The sequence below is a fragment of the Myotis davidii genome, unplaced genomic scaffold (assembly GCF_000327345.1).
Source record: "Myotis davidii unplaced genomic scaffold, ASM32734v1 scaffold534, whole genome shotgun sequence".
NCBI classification, from domain to species: Eukaryota; Metazoa; Chordata; class Mammalia; order Chiroptera; family Vespertilionidae; genus Myotis; species Myotis davidii.
The window spans coordinates 2556178-2565677 of record NW_006286678.1 but is presented as its reverse complement, the minus strand read 5'-3'; the positions used below and the strand labels follow the sequence as shown (position 1 = coordinate 2565677).

The 9500-nt window shown below is 48.3% G+C and overlaps 1 protein-coding gene across 1 annotated transcript in view; it reads right to left on the bottom strand.

Annotated features, from left to right (window-relative positions):
- The window catches only part of GABBR2 (gamma-aminobutyric acid type B receptor subunit 2), a 341708-nt gene that overhangs the window by 247295 nt on the left and 84913 nt on the right, over window positions 1-9500 (bottom strand). The window lies entirely within an intron of this gene.

Below are 9500 nucleotides of genomic sequence, written 5' to 3'. Positions count from 1 at the left end.
CTGAGCCTCAGTATAGAAAGAACCCGTACCTTTGTTTTCTGCTAGGCCAGTAATGACTTCTTGATACTTTATAATGAAACTAAAGAGAAATCAAAATGGAACTAGATAATGAATACACAACAGCACAAACTGGCCTCATATCTGGAAGGCAGACTGAGTGCAGTCAGGAGGCTGGAGGCTTCCAGGCCCAGCTCCTCTCTGCTGTCTTTACATGAGAAAACTGGAGTAGAAAGATGAGAAGGAAGTTGCCCAGGGCACATAGCAAGTCACTGAGTGAGCTAAGGTAGACCCTCCTGCCCCAGACCCTACACTCCCCTCACCTAGCAATAGGCCCCCAAGTTCTTAGACCACATGTGGCTTCTGCCATGATAGCCATGTTCACACCCTCTGTGCCTGGCCAACCTCAGGGCATCTTGCTTCCTCCTAGAAGCCTTAGCTGGGTGAGATGCCCTTTCCTTTGGCTAACCCAGCACCCTCTGGGGTGGAATGACCAAGGGCAGGCCCTGGAGTGTGGCTTTCTAAGGACCAGGCTATATCCTGTACCTCTGTAGCATAGTTTCAAGAGTCTGGCGCCTGGGCTAAAGTCTCCCACTTAATAGCTGACTGACCTTGGGCCAATTCTTTACCCTATTTTGTGTCTATTTCCTTCTTCATAAGTGGGGATAATAATGTGCCTACTGCATGCAGTTGTTGTGAGGGTTAAATGAGTTGATTCAAAGCTCTAGGAAGAGCATCTGGCACAAGTGAACGTCAGATAAAGGTTAGCTATCAGGTTCACTCTCTTCAGGAGCCCTACTGTCCCGCATGCACGAGGCATGAGAATGCTTGCTGATCCTACACTGGGAGAATAAAAGGAGTCCGGCAGTGGCGGGTGGGGTGGGCAGTGGCTTATGAGTTCCCTTCTCTGGCTGCACGTTAAACAGCAACGGAGACCCGAGGACAGTGCCACGTGGGGGAAATCCTCACAAGTCCCCCCACTCTCATACTTCTCCAGGCCTGGTCCAGCCTCAGCCCTGCTATGGAAGAAGCCAGTGCTGTGGTCATGACAGGCAGCATATGGGGACCCACCACTCTCTATCTAGGGCCAATCTGTTGACATGACAACCAGGCTTCCCCAACCTGTATCCAGTCTCCATTCTTGCATTTGTGTTCTGCCAGGCACATCCTCCACCAGCCGCCTCCTTAGATGCAGGAGCATCTTCAGATTGGGTCAAGTTCCTTCCCCCAAAGAGCAGCAGACAGGACAAATAACAGGCATCCCTGTTAGTGATGAACGTGGTACTGGCAGCTCTACTCTCCAAAGTTCAAAAGTGGGGCTTAGGCAAGCATGGAGGGAGGGCTCGGCCCCACCTCAAAACTTTCCAGGAAATCAGGGGCTGACTTGCCTTCCCCAGACAGGAGCTGATGAGGGCCACCCCCATGCCATGCTCAGTCACCAGATGTTCTTATTTGGTAATAGGCAGGTCAGGAAGGGCTCAAAGGGGTCCTCTGAACTCAGGTCTGCATTCTACTGTTGGGGAATCCAAGAGGGGTAGCTTACTGTGACTTCACAGACCCCACCCCGACCCTGCCAGGCCAGGATTCCCTCATCCACCAAGATTCCATTCAGGCAGCTCTAAAACGGAAGAGAGAATTTTCTGGATTCTCCCGAATAACGAGAGCACACAGAATTTTATTTTTAAACCAGCAACTTTGTGACCACAAACACCAACCATCCCAGGGACAAGACACATGGACTGAGTGCCCACTAGAGAAGCAATAACAACAACAGAAATAATAATAACTCTGAACTCTGGAGGGTCCTTACATGCCAGGCAAATCCTAAACTCTTCACAAATATCACTTAAGTACCTGAATGTTCACAGCATTCCCACTTACAGATTTGGAAACAGAGGCTCAGAGAGTTTTAAACAACTAAGTCAAGGACACACAGCAGGAGAGAAGCTAGGTTTGGAGCCAGCCTGTCTATCAGTGCACTTACCCATGACCTCATGGGGCCCTGGGGCACCAAGGAAGAAGTGGCAGCACTTCCCTGAGTCACCTGGGGTGATGGCACAGACAAGGAAGCTCCCAGGAATATGTTCACAAAAGCAAGGAAGAATGAAACCATGCAAGGAGAGGGGAACAGCACATGAGGGGTCTGAATGCACTTGCTCATTGATAAATAGCTCTAAGAGTTGAGCACTGAACTAGGCACTTTTGGTTACATCATCTGTCCACCTTGCTTGAGGGAAGGGGTCGAGGGAGGTTAGTGGCCAGGACTAAAGAGACTGGAAGTGGCTTCATAGAGGAAACGGCTTTCGAATTGGAAGGAAGACAGGACTGTCTTAATTTCCCACAGCTCAGGAAACGCATCACCTACTTTACAGGCACAAAGTACACAATAGTCCATCCTGACACCACACCCACACTAAATCCTCCTCATTCTCTACAAACAGAATGAATGTAAAATTACACAGGAGATGTGCTGGTTCATAATAGAAGACAACAAAGGAATTTTACGAGGAGGCCGGCTGAAGCAGTCAGCTGAAATAAATTAAAACGTGGCATTGTTGTCTCTTTGTGTATGTTAGTTTTAACTACTGTTTACTGGAAAACTAAAACTTCACATGTACAAAAAGAAAAAAATCCTCAAACTTGCGCATCAGTCTCTGTGCAATAGCTCTACCTCGGGTAGGTGAGGTGGACTTCCATATTTGGCTGTGGTGGCAGGGCCCAGCCAGGCGGGTGGACACAGCTGATATTCAAGTGCACTGAATGTTTTTCCACACGGCTGATGGAGGCGTGGACCTAATAGTTTATGCAGTGATCATGAATAGCGGTCATTTGTGAGGCGGCATTATGATGACCCTCCTCAGCCTCAGAGCCCAACACAGGCCCTGTGGGATGGAAAGGACTTGCTCTGTTCAGTCACAACACGCACACACACACACACACACACACACACACACACACACCCCACATCCTCTGTGTGGATTCCACTGTCTTTTATTAATCAGCCAGGTGTTGCCATGGCTGGCTCACCTGCCCCTGGTGGCCCATACCTGTGGACAAGAACCATGCCTGACTGTCTCTTTTGGGCCTGGCTCTGAACTAGAGCTCTGGACTATGCTGCCAAACTGAGCATGAGATGAGACAGCACTCTCTGTTGTTGGAGCAGCAGTGAGAGATGGGGAGGGTCTCATGCTGGGTGGGACCTTGAGGGTGAGGACTCCAACTCCATAGGGATTTCCAACTCAGTTCCTCAGGAGGCCCCTCAAAGCACTGACATGGCGTCGTCCCACTGGCCAGGCTCCAGTCTCCCACCACCATTTAACCAGGAGAGTTCCCTTCTGCTGATTTTGCACACGGGGCATCTAGAAAATTTTGTTTGAACAAAGGGCTCTGCAGAAGAGTGGCAACCAGGAGACTAGAGCAGACGAGGTGGTTTGCCATGGCAACAGTGGCCCTCCCATCAACCTGGACCCAACGCTCCCAGAACCTACAGTCAGTGTGCTAGACTTGCCCAAAAAGAGGTCCCGGTGCTTGATGGTTTGGCTAAATGGACAGTAGAAAAATTAAAACACAATAAACCCTCCCAGGAAGCAAGTGTATTCTTAGAGTTTCAACACAAGACGAGGGAGCTTGGAATCTCCTTTGGCCTGAAAGGCGTTGAATTACAAATGGCCTGTGTCATAGTTTCTTGGGACTGCTATAACAAATACTGTTGGGGTGGCTTAACAACAAATATGTATTTCTCACAGTTGACTAAGTGACCAGGAAGTATAAGATCAGGGACCAGCAGATTCAGTGTCTGGTGAGAACCTGCTTCCTGGTTCACAGCCGGCCACCTCTCATGACCTCCTCATTTGGTATCAGGGGTAAGAGAGTCCTCTGGGGTCTCTTTCATGAAGGCACTAATCCCACTCACGACCTATTCACCTCCCAAGGCCCCATCTATTACCATCACATTAGGGATTAGGTTTCAACATAGGAATTTTGGAGGAACACAAACATTCAGTGCATAGCATCTTGAATGCCAGACTGAGGGTGCCACTTCTGTCCTATGGAGCATGTGGCCCCAGGCCCCTAACACACCATATACAGTGGGTGCTGACGGGCTCTGTGCAGGTCACACAGACATACTGTAACAAGTCCAAGGAGGCTCAGATGTAAACCCAGAACACAAACCAGACCTTATGAGAGTGAGCTGAGGATCTGCCAGGTCTGGCTGAATCAGACAAGCAGACAGTAGGGGAGATGAACAGAAGTGGGGCTCTAAAGTAGAGCATGCAGAGTCTGAATGATAGGAGGCTGAATGAGAAAGAAGCAGGCACATACTGAGTAACCGCTAATGCTGGGCGATGGCTTCATAGAGGCTGTTTATCTCTTTCTATTGCGATATATTTCTGAAATCATCCATACAAAAAGCTTAAGAAAAGACAAAAGGAAAAGAAAGGGCCAACCAGACCCTGAAACCTCCCCTTTCCTCATTGCACTGATCCCAGGAGCTCCAGCAGGGAATACACAATCAAAGGCCCAAATCACAGCTAGAAGGAGAGGTGTCAGGGGATGGAAAGGTAGGAAAGCCTGTCTTCCCAGGCAGTATCGATCAGCAATTTCTCCCCTCCTACAGCATCAACACCTCCTGCAGGTGATGACCCTAAATTTCTACCTCCACCCTTGCTACCTGTTCTCAGCACCAGACTGCACGTCTCCCACAGGCCCAAACCTGGACTCAACACCTTCCCCTCAAAACCAGTCAATGTCCCAGAAGGAGGAATGCAGATGTGATAAGAGACGGGTTATAGATTCAGCATTTGAGAAAGCTGCTTTCTCTAGAAGCCTTCCATATAAGGAGGGCACTTGTTGCTCAGTACACATAAGAACTCAGGAAACATTGGTCATCACTTGACTGTCGTTGATATTTTCATCAGTATTAGGAGCAACTTTCCTTTTTGCAGGTCTCCCCTCCGCCCCCAAACAAATGTGAGCCTTCCTAGATGTCAGCTTTGTGAGACCCTCACACCCACCCAACCTGAAGGTTTTAGCTGCTGAGAATCTGTGAAACATGCCATCCTCTCTGCCCACACTGCCATGTGCTCCTGTCTGACCTCATCATCTCTCCCTTTGCTGCCAGGCCTGCTCCCTCCCCTATTATTCACTTTCTCTGCACAGTGATCTCCCTACATGAAAAGCTGATCATGTTACTCTGCTCAAAGGCTTACATGGCCCTCCAAGGCCAAAAGCACTTATTCAAGCTCTTCCTTCACCTGACACATGTGGCATCCCAGACGGGCCCCTGCACACCTGGCTGGCCTCACCTCTCCCTGCCTGAATTCCTCCCACAAGCTGGCAGGCAGCGTTCTAAGTAGTGTCTCCCTCTGCCTGTCCTTGCTCACAAGCCCCTCTTCTTAGAATGCCCACTCCCTCTTGAGTAACCTCTCACCTTGCCTCAAAGGCTCAGCTCAGATGTTCCTTTCTGCCCCAAATCCTCCCTGATGCCAGGAAACAGGACTGGCCACTTCTTCCCTGTGCCCACGGACCACACACACACTCTTGGAACATCACCAGTAACGGCAGTGCCCAGGCTCCTGGCTACCATAAAACACAATTCCAAAAAGCAAAACAACAGCAAAAAACCAGAATGCCATTGTAGGTTGTCCAATTTTATTTTTTTCAAGTAAGGACATTAAATAACAAAACAAAATGAACAAACAAATCCTAACATCTTCTAACACCACAATTTAATTTTTAAAAGGACATGAAAACAAGGAAGGAGGAGGGAGAGACGGAGAAAAGGAAAGAGCACTGCCTCGAACTATGTTCTTTAAAATGAATAATGTTAGCTTGGGGAAAAACATCTTTATTTTTCTCAAATCTCCATGATCTGTAAAAAGCTCTGCCAAGGCCAGTATGGGTCCAGGGTGGGTCACTGAGCATTTCCTGGGTTGTCCACATCTCCCAGGGGAGACTGTGAGCCCCCAGGGGTGAGGATGAAGCAGGAGGTGCTCGGCATGTTCACAGATGGACAAATGTGCAGGAGGGGCTGCCCAGGGCAGTGGGTGTCCCTGCTCCCTGGCTGCCTGGGAATGTGATTTTGCGGCAATGCCCATCACGCAAGGATCCAGCTCTAGGAAAGGCCCCTGGCTGGGCTGCTGAGTTGATTATAGAAAGATTTTACTTGCACAACTGCTTTTTCTCATATCACTCAGGAAACACTCCTAACAATAATAATAAAATACAAATAAACCTGCCCAAGCACTTGGGAACGATTCACAATTGTTAATTAACTCAATGGGAAAGGGGAAACATGGAGGAAAGAGAACTGAATTTCTCATAGAGATGCCTTGCTTTCTTTTTTAGCAAACTACCTTGCACCTGCCACAGTTTCTACCTTCCTTAAACACCCCCAAACAGCCACTGGATCAACAAATTGGGGGCCACAATGTGTAGTGGAGAGGCCAAGATCCCACAGTCAGAGCAGGCATGGCCTGGGGTGCAGCTGGGTGGCCCCCGCATCCTGGGGACTCAGCATCAAGTGCAGGGACTCCTTTTCTACCTGCCCTGGAGCTGCAGGGAGGAACAGCTGAGACTCCGGATGACACAGGTTCTGGAAACTCCAGGACTGAGCAAATGCAAGGGACTGCTGACAGAATTATTGTTACTGTTGTTGCTAACAAAAATGCTAATAAGTGTACACTAAGAAAGAATGGGTTGCATGTAAATAAATACCCCAGCTCTCTCTGGCCTGTTTCGTACAGTGCACCTCATTTAATTTGCCAAAGCATTCACTGTTTCAGGAAGATGATCAAGACCCCCAATGACTGTAAATAATCTTCCAGCAACTTCCTCCTTGCCTGCTACAATCAAAATCCGAGTGGACCTTCCCCTCCAAAGAAGTTGGTCTGCCACAACTTCTACACTGTGTTTCATCAATAGCCAATGTCCATTCATGCTGGAGAGAGGAGAAATTTAATATTTCTAATTACTTTTTAGGGAGTAGTTTATGCCTGGAAATGTTATAATTGATTTTTCATCTGGCTTGCCCTTAGTTGGTATTATTTGTGCAAGACCCCTGCTGAGCTTTCCAGCTACATGTCTTTCTCTCTTTTTCATATGCCAGCTGTGTTTGTTTTTTTGTGTGTCTTCCCTCAGGGAAAAGATAATGTCTGCGATTTTCACATCCCAGCCCTGTGTCGGGCACATCGGTGGAGCTAAGCCAATGCTTGGGAACAAAGACCAGAAAGAAGAAATTATTTCCCCTACTGATGCTTTCTTTAACTGCAGCTCAGAAATCCCAAATGGTTCTGGATAAAAAACTGACCCAAAGCTCATTAATTCTGCAAAATAGACCTTCCAGGGTAGCATACAAGATCTTCAGAAGGAATACTCAGTTTTTACTTCCTATCGAGAGCTTCAGGGACCATAATTAGAGCATTGTGGAGCAGTACACTCAACTCTGGTTCACTAAACCCCAAGAACCTTTCCACCAACACGTACAAAAGCAACATCTTGTTCCATTTGAAAACATCTCCTCCGATTCAAATTTGTGCTCACCCATTGTGTCCAGTGCATAAGGAGCTGTTTGGCTGGATTTTGACACCTGGAAGCTGGGGCATAGAGGCCCACCCAGGCACAGAGTCATGTTTTTCAAAGACTTAGATGGACAACTGTGTCAGAACCACCTCAGGGGCTCATTAAAATGCTACTTCCCAAGCGCTATTCCAGACCACCAAACAGACATCTCTGGGGCTGGTCTATTTTTAATTAGCATCCCTGATGATCCAGATGCACGCTAAAGTTTGAGATGCCAATTGATTTTCCTGCCAAGGAGCAAATTCAACAACCTTCCTTCCTTCAGCATCACCCCTCTCACACACATACATTTCTTTTTACGTTACTGAACGACTATTTCTGCAGGACAGGACATCAGTGGGGCCTATGAGATCCCAAAGACTGAAGACTCTCCAAAGTTCTTGGAGTCTTGGTCTGTAGGCCAACGTTCCCCTTACCCTTGCTGCAACGGCATCCAGCCACCTATTAGGTTCCTCGTGTTTCCTTTTGTTCCAGAAGACCATGTTTTTCAAGTTCTGTGGCTCCTCATGTCCCAAACTAAACTCCTGTCCTCCCCTCCACCCTTGAGACTCTCCCCAGTGCCTTTTATCAGTAGGAAGTCCCATCCTTCCATCCATCCAGCATAGGGAGCAGTGCAGGCTACTGGTTAGGAGCAAGGATATAAAGCCAGGCTGCCTCAGTTCAAATCCCAGCTCCGAAGTTTCACAGTGACATGACAGTGGGCAAGTGTGACCTCTCTGAGCACCAGTTTCCTCATCTATAAAGAGTGGATGACAATAGTACCTTCATCATTGCACTGCCATGAGATCTAGTGAGCCAGGATATCTGACGCAATCAGGCCACAGCCTGGCCCAGTCAGCAGGACATAAGTGCTAGCTTATATAGTTGTTATACCTAAGCACTTTAGGGGCTACATGGTGCCCTACAGAAAGCTATGTCCATGTCCTACTTCCTGGAACTGTGAGTGTGACCTTATATGGTAAAAGAGAGAACATTACCTTATATGGCAAGAGGTGTGATTAAGTTAAGGCTTTTGAGAGGAGATGCTTACCCTGGAATATTCAGGTGGCTCTAAATCTCATGAGTGAGGCAGAGGGAGATAAGACAGACAGAAGAGGAGGAGACAATGTGATCCCAGAGGCAGAGTTTGCAGTGATGCAGATGCGAGTCAAGGGATGGCAATGGCCCCCAACAGCTGGAAGAAGCAAAGAAGGATTGCTTCTCCCCTAGAGCTTTCAGGGAAAGGATGGCCCTGCTAACATCTTGATTTTGGACTTTTGGCCTCCAGAACAATGAGAGGATAGATTTCTATGGTTTTCAGCAACAATTTGTGGTACTTTGTACTCCTTTACCTTCTACTCCTTTCCTGTCTCTCAAATCCAGTCATTCTCATACCCTTGCATCGGCATTCATAACATTCCTCCACTTTGCTTGCTTCTCGTCATCTCCAGGCTGCCACTCTGCCCAGCCACCTCGGTGACTGCAATGTAGTGTAGTAACACGTGGGCTCTCGGTGCCCACTCATGCCCTCCCCCCCACCAGTGGCTTCCTCCATAAAGCTGACAGAAGGATCCTTAAAAATACAAATCTGTGGATGGATGGATGGATGGATGGATGGATGATGTGTAAAGATTCTGAACATTCCAGGCATAGCTAATGGTATGGACAAGGTATGTAAATCCAAGTCATATGCTAGCCACTAACATCTATATATATAAAAGCCAAGCAACCAGAATGACAGAAATGACCAGTCGCTATGATGCGCACTGCGGCTGGCCAACTGGCCTGATCAGGGGTGGAGTCAGCCAGCCAACCTCCCGCGGCCCCTCCCCTCGGTGGGCCCAGCACCCTGATCAGCTCCCTCACCCCAGTCGGCCAACCTCCCGCAGCCCTTGTCCATGTCCTACTTCCTGGAACTGTGCACCTGCCCCCCCCCCACCCTC